Raw genomic sequence first — 17,899 nt, 5'->3', positions numbered from 1 at the left:
AGACATACAAAGAGGAGCTGGTACCACTCCTTCTGAAGCTATTCAAACAATCCAAAAAGAGGGACTCCTCCCCAAATCATTTTATGAGACCAACATCATCCTGATACCAAAACCCAGCAAAGACTCAACAAGAAAAGAAAATTTCAGGCCAATATCCATGATGAACATAGATGCAAAAATCTTCAATAAAATACTGGCAAACCAGCTGCAACAGCACGTCAAAAAGCTTATCCGTCACGATCAAGTAGGCTTCATCCCCAGGATGCAAGGCTGGTTCAACATAAACAAGTCTATAAACATAATTTGGCACATAAACAGAACCAATGACAAAAACCACATGATTATCTCAGTAGATGCAGAGGCCTTTGACAAAATTCAACAGTCCTTTATGCTAAAAACTCTCAATAAACTAGGTATCAACGGAACATATCTCAAAATAATAAAAGCTATCTACAACAAACCCACAGCCAATATCATAGTGAATGGTCAAAAACTGGAAGCATTCCCTTTGAAATCTGGCACTAGACAAGGATGCCCTCTCTCACCACTATATTCAGTATAGTATTGGAAGTTCTAGCGAGAGCAATCAGCAAGAAAAAGAAATAAAGGGCATTCAATTAGGAAAGGAGGTACTCAAATTGTCTCTATTTGCAGATGACATGATTGTATATTTACAAGACCCTATTGCCTCAGCCCAAAATCTCCTTAAACTGATAAGCAACTTCAGCAAAGTCTCAGGATACAAAATCAATGTGCAAAAATCACAAGCATTCCTATACACCACTAAGAGACTTAAAGAGAGCCAAATCAAGAATGAACTGCCATTCAATTGCTACCAAGAGAATAAAATACCTAGGAATATGACTAACCAGGGATATAAAAGACCTCTTCAAGGAGAACTACAAACCACTGCTCAACAAAATAAGAGAGGGCACAAACAGTTGTGGAAACATTCCATGCTCATGGTTAGGAAGAATCAGTATCATGAAAATGGCCATATTGCCCAAAGTAATTTATAGATTGAACACTATCCCCAGCAAGCTACCAGTGACCTTCTTCACAGAACTGGAAAAAAAACACCTTAAACTTCATATGGAACCAAAAGAGAGCCCGCATAGTCAAGTCAATTCTAAGCAAAAAGAACAAAGTTGGAGGCATCACACTACCTGACTTAAAACTATGCTATAAGGCTACAGTAATCAAAACAGCATGGTACTGGTACCAAAACAGAGATATAGACCAATGGAACAGAACAGAGGCCTCAGAGGCAACACCACACATCTACAACCATGTGATCTTTGACAAACCTGACAAAAACAAGCAGTGGGGAAAGGATGCCCTGTTTAATTAATGGTGTTGGGAAAACTGGCTAGCCATGTGCAGAAAGCAGAAACTGGACCCCTTCCTGACACCTTACACTAAAATTAACTCCAGATGGATTAAAGACTTAAACCATAAAAACTCTAGAAGAAAACCTAGGCAAAACCATTGAGGACATAAGCATAGGCAAAGACTTCATAACTAAAACACCAAAAGCTTTGGCAACAAAAGCCAAAATAGACAAATGGGATCTAATTAAACTGCAGAGCTTCTGCACAGCAAAAGGAACAATCATTAGAATGAACTGGCAACCAACAGAATGGGAAAAAATTTTTGCAATCTACCCATCTGACAAAGGACTTATATCCAAAATCTACAAAGAACTAAAGCAGATTTACAAGGAAAAAAAAACCATTCAAAAATGGGCAAAGGATGTGAACAGACACTTTTCAAAAGAAGACATATATGAGGCCAAGAAACATATGAAAAAATGCTCATCATCACTGGTCATTAGAGAAATGCAAATCAAAACCACATTGAGATGCCATCTCACGACAGTTAGAATGGTGATCATTAAAAAATCTGTAGACAACAGATGCTGGAGAGGATGTGGAGGAATAAGAACATTTTTACACTGTTGGTGGGAGTGTAAATTAGTTCAACCATTGTGGAAGACAGTGTGGTGATTCCTCAAGGACCTAGAAATAGAAATTCCATTTGACCCAGCAATCCCATTACTGGGTATATATCCAAAGGATTACAAATCATTCTATTGTAAGGACGCATGCACATGTATGTTCGTTGCAGCACTGTTCATAATAGCAAAGACTTGGAACCAACTCAAATGCCCATCGATGATATACTGGACAGGGAAAATGTGGCACATATACACCATGGAATACTATGCAGCCGTAAAAAAAAAGATAAGTTTGTGTCCTTTGTAGGGACGTGGGTGAACCTGAAAACTGTCATTCTCAGCAAACTGACACAGGAACAGAAAATCAAACACTAAATGTTCTCACTCATAGGCAGGTGTTGAACGATGAGAACACATGGACACAGGGAGGGGAGCATCACACACTGGGGTCTGCGAGGGAGGACTAGGGGAGGGACAGTGGGGGGTAGGGAGTTGGGGAGGGATAACATAGGGAGAAATGCCAGATATAGGTTATGGGGATGGGGGCAGCAAGCCACATGGTTCTTTACATGTACCCCAGAACCTAAAATGCAATTTTAAATATATATATATATATATATATATATATATATATATAAAGGCATCGAACAGGAAAAGAAGAAGTAAAACTGTCTCTCTTCATGTGTGATGTGATTCTATAGCTAGGATATCATAAAGACTTCCAAAGGGCTCCCAGAACTGATAAACAACTTCAGTAGAGTTTCAGGATACAAAATCTATGTAGAAAAATGAGTAACATTTCTATACATCCATAACATTCAGGCTGAAAGCCAAATAAATCAAGAATGCAATTCTATTTACAATAGCCACAAAAAATTCAAATACCTAGAAACACATCTCACCAAGGAAGTGAAAGATCTCTACAAGGAGAACTACAAAACACTGCCAAAAGAAATCACAGATGATACAAACAAATGGGAAAACAATCCATGCTTCTGGATTGGAAGAATCAATTCATTAAAATATCCATGCATCCAAAGCAATATATAGATTTAATGCTATTTGTATCAAATTACCAATGTTGTTTTTCACAGAAGTAGAAAAAACTATCCTAAAATTTATATGGAATCAAAAAATAGTGTGAATAGCCAAAGCAATGGTAACCAAAAAGAACAAAGCTGAAGGCATCACATTACCCAACTTCAAGCTATGCTGTAAGGCTACAGTAACTCAAACAGCATGGTACTGGTACAAAAACAGACACATAGACAATTGGAACAAAATGGAGAACCCAGAAATAAACCTGCACACCTACAGTCATCTAATCTTCAACAAAGTTGACACAAATAAGCAATGGGGAAAGGTATTCTATCCAATAAATTATATTGGGATAGCTGTCTAGCCATATGGAGAAGAATGAAATTGGACCCCTATCCTTCACTATATATAAAAATTAACTCAAGATCAATTAAAGATTTACATGTAAGACCTCAAACTATTAGAATCCCAGAAGAAAACCTAGGAAATATCATTCTGGACATCTGCCTTGGGAAATAATTTATTAGTAAGTCCTCAAAAACAACTGCAACAACAACAAAAAAATTGACAAGTGGTACCTAATAAAACTAAAGAGCTTCCGAACAGCAAAAGAAACTATCAACAGAGTGAACCAGCAACATACAGAATGGGAGAAAATGTTCACAAACTGTACAACAGACAAATGTATAGAAATCAAAAAAAAAAAAAAAAACTCATTAAAAAATGGGCAAAATATATGAACAGGCACTTCTCAAGAGAAGACATACAAGTGGCCCACAAATATATGAAAAAAATGCTCAACAACACTAATACCATCTCACACTAGTCAGGATGACTATTATTAAAAACTCAAACAACAACAGATGCTGGTGAGGCTGTAGGGAAAAGGGAATGATTATATACTGTTGATGGAAATGTAAATTAGTTCAGCCACTGTGTGAAAAGCAGTTTGGAGATTTCTGAAAGAACTTAGAACTACCATTCAACCCAGAAATTCCATGACTGGGTATATATTAAAAATAAAATAAGTCTTTCTACCAAAAAGACACATGCACTCACATGTTCATCACAGCACAATAGCAAAGACACAGAATCAACCTAGGTGTCCATGTCTAGTGGATTGGATAAAGAAAATGTGGTACATAAACACCATGGAATACTACACATCCATAGAGAAGGATGAAATTATATTCTTTGTAGCAACATGGGTGAAACTGGAAGCCATTTTCCTAAGTGAATTAACTCAGGAACAGAAAAACAAATACCACATGTTTTCACTTTTAAGTGGGAACCAAAAATTGGGTACTCATGGACATAAAGATGGTAACAATAGAAACTGGGGACTACTCAACCACACACACACATGCTGCCATCAGTGGCACAGGGAATGAGGGAGGGGGAAAGGGTTGAAAAACTGTTGGGTACAATGCTGAGCACCTGAGTGATGGGATCAATCGTATCTCAAATCTCAGCATCACATAATACACCCAGGTAACAAACCAGCACATGTATGCCCTGAATCTAAAATAAAGTTTGAAATTATATATAAAAAAGAAGACAGCTTATGCTCTGCTGTCTTGAGCAATAGAGTTTGAAAAGCTTAGTTACAGTATTAAAGAATCTGTCCCCACCCCACCATGCATGTGCCATCCCTGGGGGGATGCTCATACCATCTCACTAAGGTTCCTCAATTCGTAGTGTGAATAAGGTGGAAATTTGCTGTGGGAGAAGCATTGGCAGACAACCCTAGGACAGCCAAGCCTGATACCATGCCTGCAATAAGAGGAGCACCAATTACCACTAACAGAGGCCAGTAAGAGGTTCTTCCATGACTTCGCATTTAGAGGAGTGTTCCATGTCTTAGAATCAGGACAAAAGGAATCTTGCCTGAAGTATGCTTTGTCAACTCTCTGAGATCTCAGTGAGCCAACACCCTCATAGCATCCTCAATGGGGCTATGAGATCACACATACATAAGCAAACACAATCTATCAACATTGGGTAAAGAAGCAGCAGAGACCAAAAGAACAGGCATATTACCATTGTTGCTTGAGTGTAAGCAGATATCAAAGCAGACTTCTACCTCCATTTTCACACACACACACACACACACACACACACACACACACACACCTATCAGTGGCACAGCTAGCAGGGAGCAGAGAACAGGTCATGCTCATACCCACCACAGGCAGCTCCTGGCAGTGGACTCTAAGTCCAGTATGCACAAAGGGAGAAGAAAGAAGCCCAGACAGCTACATTTTGAACTGGGCCATATTTTAAACTGAAAATATGACAACTTAAGGAATTGAACTGTGAAATCTGTTGTTATTCAGCAAGTTTATTTTTTCACTAGGCAGAAGAGTAAAGACAAGACAAACTTTTTAGCTGTAACTGGCAGACTGACATTCTATGTTTGTATGACATTGAGTGACACTACTCAAACTTATAGCATATAGGTGAGTTCCTTATTACCTTCTCACCACTCTATTTGAAGTTAAATTTTGTCTCCTTATAGTTTAGTTTCTTTAAATAATTTTCAGTAAAAGAAAACTATATAGTAAGATTTCTTAAATCATTTAAAAGAATTACAGTATTTTTTAAACCACTTAGCTTTGGAAAATATTTCACATTTATCCATATTCTAATATGTTTGCTTTATCATTTTAGGTATACAAAACAAAATACACACATGAAAAATTAAAATAAGTACTTAATTTTCATTTGTATTTTAATTAAAGTACAGGGGGTGGGGGTTGTATCATTTAGTTCTAACCTTTATAAGTACAGTTCTACCAACCAAAATGTATTTTATTTTATTTTTATTTTATTTTTGAGACAGAGTCTTACTCTGTCACCAGGCTGGAGTACAGTGGCCCAATCTCGGCTCACTGCAACCTCTGCCTCCTAGGTTCAAGCAATTCTCCTGCCCCAGCCTCCCAAGTAGCTGGGACTACAGGAGTGTGCCACCACACCCAGCTAATTTTTTGAATTTTAGTAGAGACAGGGTTTCACCATGTTGTCCAGGATGGTCTCAATCTCCTGACCTCATGATCCATCTGCCTCAGCCTCCCAAAGTGCTAGGATTTCAGGCGTGAGCCACTGCACCTGGCCCAAAATGTATTTTAAAATGGGAAAATACTCGTCAGTTTGAACTGGAAAGTCACCTAAACTAAACAATCGAGTTTAAAAAGATTTTTCTTACAAATTTAATTTAAATAAAAATTGAAATCCTCAGATTTTCCAGGTATTTTGCTCATATAGTCCAGTGAAACAAAGATTTCTTTACTTACAAAAATGTTTGTCCAGTCGAAATCAACTAGTTACCATATCTCCGAAATTCTTGATATCACTAAAAGAGTTTTAGCATGGGCAAACATTGAAAACTAGTTTTCTTCTCAACAATATTTAATTGGTAAAAGCCAAGAGGGCCACTGAATTAATTATTGCTAATATATTAAGTATTTCCACAGTAAACTTTTACTAATATATAAGCTATTTCCATAGCTTAAGTTTAGTTGGTGTAAGATAGCATATTTTTATATAATAAAAAGAATTATGGAGAAAAAGTGAATGAGAGAGTACTCAGTCTCTTTATAATTTAATTGGTAAAGAAGAATGTTCACTTTTATAGCTGTAGTCCAGAGGACTTCTAAGTAGGCCAGCAACAACTTTTTTAAAAGGCAAAATATAAACATCATATTTTTTAAAAGATAGTAGGGCTGTGAAGACAAAGGTGATTAGACACATTCAATTTCCAGAAAGAAACGAGTCAGTTCTTGGTAAGCTGACTTTATAGATAGCGGAACCCCAAAATCATGGGGAGTTTTCTCCATGAGGTATTTGCTGAGCACTGGGCAACGTGGGAGGTTAGGAAGCTGTGATGGCAAGGCAGAATAAAGTCTCCAATAATATCTTGGTGTACCGGAGACAAAGCCCACTAGAATGTAGCACAAACATTTAACAGGTGTTGCCTTTGAGGCATTTTAATTCAATTCAAAGTAAGCTGAATCTAAAACTCCATCCCTATGAGTGGGAATGTGACGATAAGCCTCTCATTGCCCTATCAGTCTAACATAGGAAAGGGACCCCTATTAACCATTCTTTTAAATATGAAGCTCAGAATACAATGAAAATTACAAGACATGCAAAGAATCAAGAAAATATGACTAATTTTAAAAGCGAGACTAAAGAATAGATGGAACAAGTAGAAAGATGCCAGCTTAAACCCAGCTTTGTTATTCACTGTAAGTAATCTAAACCTTCCAATTAAATACAGGTTCGACTGTATGCTGTTTGCAAGAGTTCCCTTTGAAGGAAACAGCATAAATTGGTTAAGAGTAAAATGATAGAAGTATAGATATAGATATAGATATGCTATAAAAGACTAACCAAAAGAAAATTACATCAATTTCATATAGTAGGCTTTAAGTTAAGAAGGTAAAGTAAGATGTTTCATAATGAAAAAATTCAACAGAAAATGTAATATTTCTGTATTTGTATGCACCTAATAACGTGGCTTCAAAATATAAAAATCTTGACTAAAAGGAGAAATAGACAAATCTACAGTCATAATTGGAGATATTTACAAATGTCTTCCCACATCGAAGAGAGGTAGAAAGCAAATCCGTAAGTATGTAGATTTGAATTACATGATTTATAACATGACCTAATTAACATTTATAGAATGTCACATTCAATAACTGCAGAATATACCTTTTTTCAATTACACAGAACATTGGCTAAAAGTACAAAGGATAATCCATCCATATAGTCTCAACAAATTTCAAAGGGTTGAAGTCATACTAAACTTGTGCTCTGACCTCAGTGGAATTAAAAATGAAAAAATAACTGAAAAATGACTAAACATGTCCAAGTATGTGAAAGTTAACACCATTCTAAATAAACTATGGGTCAAAGTAGAAAAATCACAAGGGAAATCTAAAAATATTTTGAACTGCACTAATATGAAAACCATATCAAAAACTTGTGGATTTGACTATACAAATTTCAAATATTCTAAACACTGAAAAAATAGAAACCCATAATTTGAAATTTATATAATTATAAAAGATGAGAATTTGAAAATTAATGATTTTAGTGTCCATCTGAAAAAAGGAGAAAAAAAGGGAGAATTAAACCCAAAGCAATTAAAAGGAAAAGGCAATATTCATCAGCGTATAACAGCTTTTAAAACACTTCTACAAATTCTCAGTGCTATTTGTTCATCTAAGGATAAATAAATGATAGGATTTTAGAGCTGGAAAGAGCCTCAAGATTATCTAGTAACTAAATAAATCTTGATTATATGCAGGTAAAATTGAAACCCAAAGAAGTGAAGGGAATTTTTATTTTCTGAATGCCTAAAATACAGTAGGTGCTGTGTTGAGCTTTTTTCCTCTTATATCAGCCCATGGGGCAGTTATTTTTCCATTTCTTTCAGTGAAAATGCTGTGACAGGTGATTTCTACAATTTCCTTGATGTCTACCTAGTAAGAAATAAGAGCCAGGATTTCAGTCTAAGTCTCTTTAATTCCAAAGCCAACATTATTCCTACTAACAGACGCTAAATGGTTTAATTGGAAGCTATGATGAAGTCTAGAACCCAAGTCCTTTTCTTCCTATCTGTTCTTTATCTACAGATGTACAGGGATTGAACTACTATGTCCTGTTCCAGTTTTCTTAGTGGCATTTTCTCACATACACTTCATTGACTCAGATAACATAATCACTAGCCTAGTGTGTGATATACTTCTCTCTGGTAGGGAAGGAAGCTGTGTCGCCGAAGGCTTTATTGAGATTGCGTCAGCCAAAACTTGGACTTTTTCATCTGATTTCCCTGGACTGAGAAACTCTAAGCTGCCAAAATCTGTGCATGAAAATGCCATAAATGCAAATTGTAAAAACAACAAAGGCTTCTTAATTTTTCTCCCCTTGCATTTACCCAGCATCTAATTATAATGCAAGGTCTAGATCTGCTATCTCCAACTAACCTAAAGTCTCAATATGCTTCTAGAAATGCATATTTTACATTGTTTTCCAGTAAAACACAGGCAAATTTTTAAAGTGCCTATCATATGTAAGACTGTGCTATGTTTTCTGAGCTAATGGTAAGTCATATACTACCCCTGTCCTCTTAGCACCCACTTAAACAGACAGAGGTGTGTGTACAGTTAAATATAATACTGTTTGATAAGTGAGATAATATAATATTAGTTAGGTGTTATGGAAACCAAATGGAGAAACTGATTTGTTCTGATTCTGTGTGTCACAAAAGACCTCCTGAAGAAATGGTATTTACAGTAAGGTTGGAAGGACTAAGAGCTTTCCATCCCTAAATCTAGGGCAGGGGAGATGAAGGTACCCTGATTGTTCAGAGACCAGCAGTTCCTGAATGAAGGTAGAATATAGGGTTAGTGATAGGGCATTGTAGAACATGAGGCAAGAAATGTAATTTGAGGCCAGATCTTGGAAGTTAAATTTCAGCTTAAGCTTATTAGCAGTGAGGAGGACATCCTGTTGAGATTTGTAACAAAAGGCGATGAGTTCAAGAAGCTAGAGACAAGAGACCTAACTAGCAACCCAGCTAATGTCATGATCCAAGTGAAGATACCCTGATGGGCTTAGGAGGTGAAATAGAGAGGTGGGCATAGATTAGAGATATTTCAGAGACAGAATTGGTAAGAAGTTGTTGACTGTTTCAGTGGGGGCTGAAGGAGAAGGATGAGTCTGAGGTGATTATGCTGATACCCAGGGTATTAGCTTTTCCTTCCATTACACCATTGTAGATACTTAAATATACCCACTGAAACACATGTTGTGGAGAAACCTATGATCCAAAATTTATGAAAGGTAATTATTTGATGAAAAAAATCTATATTAACCAGAAAGAATGAATAATATTTTCTTTTTCTCACAATATGTGTGTTTTTTAAAAATAAATTTAAGGCATATAAGTGCAGTTTTTGGTACATGGATATATATAGTCTAATGGTGTAGTATGGGCTTTTAATGTAACCATCACCTGAATAGTGTACGTTGTACTCATCAAATAATTTCCCATCCCTCACCCTTCGCCCACCCTTCCCTGCCTCTATGTCCATGTGTATATATTATTTAGCTCTCACTTATAAGTGAGAACATGTGGTATTTGGCTTACATGAGGGTTTTGTATACTTTGTTTCCATCTTGGCTGGTATGGGAGGAGAGTAAAATTGGTAACCAAGAGTGAATAAGAAATAATTTGAATCATAAAATCAGTGTGGACCATCAAAATTCAACGAACACTTTCTGTATTGGTTTACACTCTCCTTTTTTAAACAATCAAGGAAGGAGTAATTTTCTAAATGTGTGATGTCATAGGTCAAATGCAAAGAAAATGCAAAAGCTGGGGGCTCAACGTAGGTATTCTCTTCCCAGCTTGCAAATGTGCACAGAAAATGCTGAGAGTGGAGGTCAAAGATTCTCTTCCCTGCTTGGAAATCTGCACAGCATGTGCTGAAAGTGGGCGGTGAAAGTAGGTATTCTCCTCCCAGTTTAGAAATACACACAGATATGGGATGGCCTTGTGGAACTCCTCCATTTTATGACCCTTTCTGTATTATTAGCGGTACATAGCAGCCCCCAAAGTACCAAGAGCTTCCTCACTCGTTTTTGTTCTGTTCTTTAGCATCTGTGCTGGATATGCAGATAGAATTGTAGGATTATTATTGCTCCTCACTGCTTTGCAGTTTTGCCACAATTGTGAAACTACCTGCATAGCCATTCTGCAGATCTGAACTGAATAGTTTGAGGCAACTTAAATATATTATTTTGTCTTAATTACACATGAGGTCTCAGATTATGGAAGAAATAATAGTTTTAACTGTTAAATTTAGACTTGAGAATAGAGAATCTCTGCTTATTTCTGCTTAGTTCAGCATTTACACTTGCCTATTGTTATACAAAAATATGTATTTTTAGTAATGAATATTTAAGGATTTTCAAACCTATACTTAAGATTAATATTTCTGGACTGGAATATTTATTTATATATATATATATATATATATTTTAATTTATTTCGTTGCATTTTAGGTTTTGGGGTACATGTGAAGAACATGCAAAATTGTTGTATAGGTACACACGTGGCAATGTGATTTGCTGCCTTCCTCCCCATCACCTATATCTGGCATTTCTCCCCATGCTATCTCTCCCCAACTCCCCACCCCCCACTGACCCTCCCCTATTTCCCCCCAACAGACCCAAGTGCTCCCCTCCCTGTGTCCATGTGTTCTCATTGTTCAACACCTGCCTATGAGTGAGAAAATGCGGTGTTTGATCTTCTGCTCTTGTGTCAGTTTGCTGAGAATGATGCTTTCCAGATTCATTCATGTCCCTACAAAGGACACAAACTCATCGTTTTTGATGGCTGCATAATATTTGGACTGGAATATTTATATACCACCAGCAATATAATATATAACTTAAAATGTATCCCTTTCTGCCAATGGATTGACCGCAATACTTTCCCTTAATAGTAAAATTATTTGCTTGCCCCAAAATGGGAGCATCTTTGTGGATTTTTGCTGAGCCTTGGAAGAAGCATTTGAAAGGAGGTTTGAATGATGTTCCTGTGAAAATGGATATTAATTGGTCTTCAGCTTGAATCAGTTATAAATATGGAGGTGACCCTGATTAACCAACAGCAGGGAAGCAGTTGTATCTTAATTGCCTATAGCAGTCTCAGCGAAGTACTGGACTCAACTTTCTCCAAAACATATCAGATGAGATATGCTTTTGAAGAATCTAGATTAGTTGTCATATCTACCTCTGTACCTCATTTCTTCAAGACAAGAGAAGTGATGAGGCTAAAGGTTGATGATAAAATATGAATGCTAGCCTTAACTATGCTTCATTTTGTTGCTTATCTGAAAAGAACAAGCCTACAAACTAAATTTAGTTCGTGTTTGCTTTTTAATCTGTTTTTAATGTGGAAACTCATACAGTATCAGTACATCTAGGGGCTTGGTACCCCACACAGACCACCACACTTGCTTACATACATCCACACATTAAACCAATCTGGAATAAGCCAGGTTAAACTTACAGAAGGCAAATTGTTTGCCAAAGAAGTTCAATTTCTTTTTCTTTTTTCTTTTATGAAACGGAGTCTCAGTCTGTCGCCCAGGCTGGAGTGCAGTGGTGTGATCTCAGCTCCCTGCAACCACCGCCTCCCGAGCTCAAGCAATTCTCCTGCCTCCACCTCCCAAGCAGCTGGGATTACAGGTGTGCACCACCATGCCTGGCTAATTTTGTATTTTTAATAAAGACAGGGTTTCATCATGCTGGCCAGGCTTGTCTCTAACTGCTGACCTCAGGTGATCCACCTGCCTTGGCCTCCCAAAGTGCTAGGATTACAGGCACGGGCCACCAAGCCAAACCAGAAGTTCAATATGTTAAGCAACAAGTACATCTTTCTTACTAATCATAACCAGTTTTCTAGTTTGCTTTTACTAGATGGCTAAAACTATTGAAGAGTTTCTTTAGCAAAGTTCAAAAAACAAAGCTGTGCCTGTTAATTTTTAGCAATGATATGAAATGACTTTGCTCTTATTTTAATTAAATCTGTTGAAGTTTCTCAGGAAATTAAGGCAAGAGGCTTCATTTTTCCTACTTTACCATGTGTAATCAATAATTATTGCTGACACAATTGACTCTTGTTTACCTGAGGTTACCAAGTGTCTCACCCAATTCTCTTTTTCCGTATCGCAGACCAATGGACTGAGCTAATGTCTTCTACTTTTTATTCCCCTGGAGAAAATGTTAAAATATGTAATCAGGCTCTAATTTTGCCCTGCAGTGCACGACAGCTTTTCCCTAAAAGTTTTCTAATGCAAAGAAATAAACTTTACAATGGCAAACTTTTTGTTTTAACTATTTTTTTCTGGAGTGAAGCAGAGCTGTATTCATGGTATAAACACTTCTAAAGTGTGAAAAGGGGAATGCAAATGAATTTTAGATCAAGAAGTCATTCCTGTTTCTTGAAATATGGTGTATTTAAGGCAATTAGTATCATTTTTATGTAGTATATTGAAAACATGCTATGATGGAATCTTTAAGTCATTGTTAGATGAAATTAAGTTTTGTCTCAATAATTATTGTATATTTAAGTAGCTTTCTATTTGTATCTCATTTTACTTGTCTCTACCTCAACACTATATTAAAACTAAACACACTTAAATTTATTGAATGGCTGACACCTTACACTTGGTGAGTTAAGGATCTATATAAATATATAAAACATAAATGGAATACTTAAGCTGTATTCTGAGTACTTTATGTGGATTCATTCATTTACCCTTCCTAGTAATTTATGAGAAAGTTTCTATTGTTATAACCATGGTACAAATGAGGTAATAACTGAAAAAAAATGATTTCTGTTTCTTGCTGGAACACACAGCTAGTATAGTAAGGAGCACTGTAATTCATGAACCCAGGTAGTCTGGTGCTAGAATTTACATATTAATCACTCTATACTGTTGTCTTTCAATTTGTTATCACACAGCTTTTGCTTTCTCTGAATGCAGATATGTTCATTTCAGCCTACAAAGTTATCTGGACCAATGGGTCTCAAATTCCGTTTGGAATATTGGCATCTACTAATAACTCAACATTTTAATATGATTTTTTTTCATGTATGTCAAAGTCAAGGGGTAGCATTCCTGACTTCCACCCTTCCCCCATTTCCAATCCATGTTTGTCATTCTTTCCCTTTAGTTCCCAGACCTAGGGCCACCTATCTTAAGTCACACCTACATGTCAGTGTGCTGTGCAGCATAGAAAGCTCTGTTCATTTTTAGGAATTATTAGTTCATCTTTCTCAGTCTCCTGTAAAAGCTATTATCTCTCTAATCCTTGGGGAGAAAGTGAATTAAAGGATACAGACTTGTGAATGCCCTCTGACTGTCCTATGCAGTATTGCTTCTCCTGGCTTCATATTGAACTGTGAAGATACAATGCAAAGAAAATTCACAATGCTAAAATCAAGACTAAATCAAGGAGGAAACAACTATTTTTAAGATATATAGGGTTAAAATAAGATTCACAAACTGTGGACAATAATAGCAGACATTTACTTTGCATTGTGCATGTCCCAGGTGCTATTCTGCATTTTGCATATAGTAATTCATGTAACCTCACAATAGCACTAATGAGGTAGGAGCTAATATTACTTCCGTTTTGCAGGTAAGGAAACAGGCACTCGGGATTTGAAGCCAGGCAGATTGACTGTGAGGTTCATGGTCATAACTACTCTCTCTGTAAATATTTTCCTTTCCACTTGATAAGAGTTGCTTCATTCTCACCTTGTTACCATTACCTACCCTTTGCCTAAATATCCAGTATCAAGAAGTACACCAGGCAACTGTTCATTGCTGTATATACACAGCTTTCTAAAAGGGTTGTCAAAGCTCAATCAGTACAAATTCAAGGGCTGTGGGTTACCATAAACAAGGAATATAACACAGGTTTAGCACCTTACTGTAACTTGGCCTAGGTATTACTGATTACCCATTACTGGTTTGTAATACCTTAATAGCACTGCATTATAGGAATTCTAAATATTCATATGCCTCATCGCTAGAGATGTTTAGAGAATTAGCAACAGTGATGGGTGGAAGACCCAATTCAATCTACTAAATATCTATTTGACACTGGCTTCTGAATTAGGAGAAAGGGCATCAGTTTGTTCTCCAGCAACAGGTGGAGAAGAGCTGACCACCACCTAAATGGTCAGAGATCAGGACAAAAGGGCAACCAGACATCTGGTATACTACAAACATTGAGTTTGGATTTCTAAAACTTTTAGAAAATGTTTTACAGATGAAGAAAGATGAACTAAATATATCTGAAAAGAGTTTGCTATAGGAAACAAAAAAACTTTAGAAAACATTTTGATATCTCAGTAGCATGCAGAAAACTGGAGACTGAAAACCATGTGGAGAGAACAGACCAATGTGAAAAGACAGCTAAATGGTAGGGATGGGTGGTGATACAGTTTGGTTGCCTGTCCCCTCCAAATCATGTTGAAATGTGATCCCCAATACTGGAGATGGGCCCAGTGGGAGGTGTTGGGTCATGGGGTGGATCCCTCATAAACCCCCTTTTGTCTTCCACCATGAGTAAAAGCTTCCTGAGGTCCTAACCAGAAGCAGATGCTGGTGACATGCTTCTTGTACAGCCTACAGAACAAGGAACCAAAAAAAAAAAAGCCCTCTTTACAAATTACCCAGCCTTGCATATTCATTTATAGCAATGAAAAACAGACTAATACAGATGGACTGCAGGGAAGACAAAGGATAGAACTAACACAATAAAAATCAAGTCAATGATATAGAGAATAAACATGAGATGGTTTCTTGATATGCAGAAAGATATGGAAAAAGGAATAAGATGACAGAGAATGGAAATTTAATCCTAGAATTACAGGTATTTTCAGGGAAGACAGGAAAATACTAAGGTCAAAAGCAAAAATAAGTGGAAGAAAAGTCTGGACAAATGATTTTTACTAGTAAAAACAAAGTTTCGATGAATCTAATGAAATAAAAATATATAGAAGCAAATTAGGAATAAAAGTTATTTCGCCACAGATATAGAAATAAGAAATAATAACAGCAACAATACTAATACATAGCACTGACTGCATGCATCTAAATTACATATATAGTGTTTTATAGACATTACAAGAAAACTTTTCAAATTATGAGAAAATACTATGTAAAACTCTGTGCTGAGAGAGTTTCTAAACTGAATGATATGAATGCTTTTCTGAGATGTGTTAATTACTAAAGTAGCTTCAAGGAAATCTGGATAAACTGGTAACAAAGTTGTAACAAAATTTATCACAGCATAACTTCCGAAAATGAGCCTCCTTTCTCTTCCAAAGCATGGGCAAGATGGTTCTACCTGTATAATCTTCTGTGCTTTCAAAGAAGGTATTCCCATGCCAAATAAATGGTTCCATTGTGAAGACAAGCAAAAGTGTAAAACTTACCTTACTCATTTTTTAAACTAACATAATCCTGACTCCCAAACCCGATATAACCAACTTTGCCATTTTTATAGTCATGCCCAATGTAAAATTAATGCTTATTGAAAGGAATTTGGATATGCAAATGATTATAAAGAATATATAACAATCACCTATAATCTCATCATTCATCACTTATTACCATTAATATTTTAAGTAATATTTTAAATATCCCAGGCCCTGTGCTAACTGCTTATCTGTATGTTTTTATTTAACTTCATTAAGAATCTTCTGCCATAGGCATTATTATTATAACCTGTTTTTTCCTGATGAAGAGACTGACACACAGAAAGATTCAATGACTTACTTGCCCAAGGTTGCCGAGTAAGCAGTCACACAGGTGAAGTATAAACTTAGGTGGGCTTACTCTAGAATTCACTCTTAAACCATTGCATTATACTGTGTCTTTAGAGAATTTGTTTCCAGTATTTTGTCATAAAGTATTTTCCAATAATATGCTTTGAAATCATGATTATAATAAGTGTATGATATTTTAGCAATTGAATGAACTATTTCATATATATAAACATTCCCTTTTTTAGATATATAGGTCATTGTCAAGTGTTTTTTATAAATATTAATGAATTTAACATTAATACAGACCTAGTAATGCAAAATTACTAGGTCAAAGATTATGAATACTTGTGAACCATCTTGATTCTCTGCTTGTTTCCTGGAAGGATTTTGCAATATGTGTTTCTACCCAGAGAAAATGAAAATGCCCATCAATATTCAGAGCAATATCATCAGCTCTGAATAGCATCACTATTTCAAACATTTGTAAATTAAACTAGATAGCTGAAAGAAGGGATATCATATTTATTTCACATTTTTTGGCTACCAATAACATTTAGAAATATTTTCACATGATTATCAGTCATTGGAAATTTTTATTAATTCCTGCCTCAGAGAAAGCAACACAGCTAATGGTTAAGAACACAGTCTCTCTTTTTTGTCAGAGGCTCTAGAGCAAGATGAATACTTCCAGCTTGTAGGAGGTGGAACATGGTTATACTAGACATATTGTTGTTCTCAAAGGCTAACATGAAAAGTTCCTAGCCATTTCTAGAAACCTAGGCCAATCCTGATCCTACAAACCTTAATCTCATTGAACCTCCATTTCCTCTTCTTTATTGATAATACTATTTGAGATTAATACTTCATGTTTATTGTCAGTATTAATATTTGCAAAGTGTTTAGTGCACAAATAGTCTAAAACATGGTGACTTTTTAAAATATTGGTCCATGCTTTCATGTCAGTCACATGGCCCTCTATCTATGCTTATATTAGAGTTTTGGATGAGCTTGTTATTCTCCCACAGTAGACTGTGAATTCTCAGGAGGAATTTTTATCTTAATCCTTTGTCCCAAGTACCTATCATAAAGCCTCATGTGTTAGGAATACATATCTACCGTATTGGGCTGAATGTAAAAATTACTCAAATTCCAAAGAACATTTTGTGATATGAGATGTCATGATTCCATCTAGCCTCTGAAACATTTTATCATTTTCTTAGTGCAGAATTCTTAGAAATACTCAAATTTAGGTTCTCAAGGGCAGCTTTTAGAGTTTTAACTGTTTGCTGACCACTTTCTTGAGGGCAGACTCAATAACAGGCCAGTGCCAAATAGGCTAAACTCAAGGGCAGATGCAAAAGTAATGACTACCCCACTCACCATGTGATTTGATGGGCAAAGATGGAGCAACCCCACAGCATTGCAGCAAATGGAGAAGTGCCCACTCCCTTCCTTCTCTTTGCAATGAAAGAGAAGATAATTCTTTTCAAAAATATAACCCAATGTTTAGCTTAGTAAAATTAAAAAATGAAATTCAT

The 17,899-nt window shown here is 36.1% G+C and overlaps 1 protein-coding gene across 1 annotated transcript in view; it reads left to right on the top strand.

Annotated features, from left to right (window-relative positions):
• NWD2 (NACHT and WD repeat domain containing 2) overlaps positions 1-17,899 on the top strand; it is a 200,580-nt gene that overhangs the window by 116,688 nt on the left and 65,993 nt on the right. The window lies entirely within an intron of this gene.

Source organism: Cebus imitator, unplaced genomic scaffold (genome assembly GCF_001604975.1).
Source record: "Cebus imitator isolate Cc_AM_T3 unplaced genomic scaffold, Cebus_imitator-1.0 Scaffold47, whole genome shotgun sequence".
Classification (NCBI taxonomy): domain Eukaryota; kingdom Metazoa; phylum Chordata; class Mammalia; order Primates; family Cebidae; genus Cebus; species Cebus imitator.
Note: the sequence above shows the minus strand (reverse complement) of the source record. Positions and strands in the feature narration are given on the sequence as shown.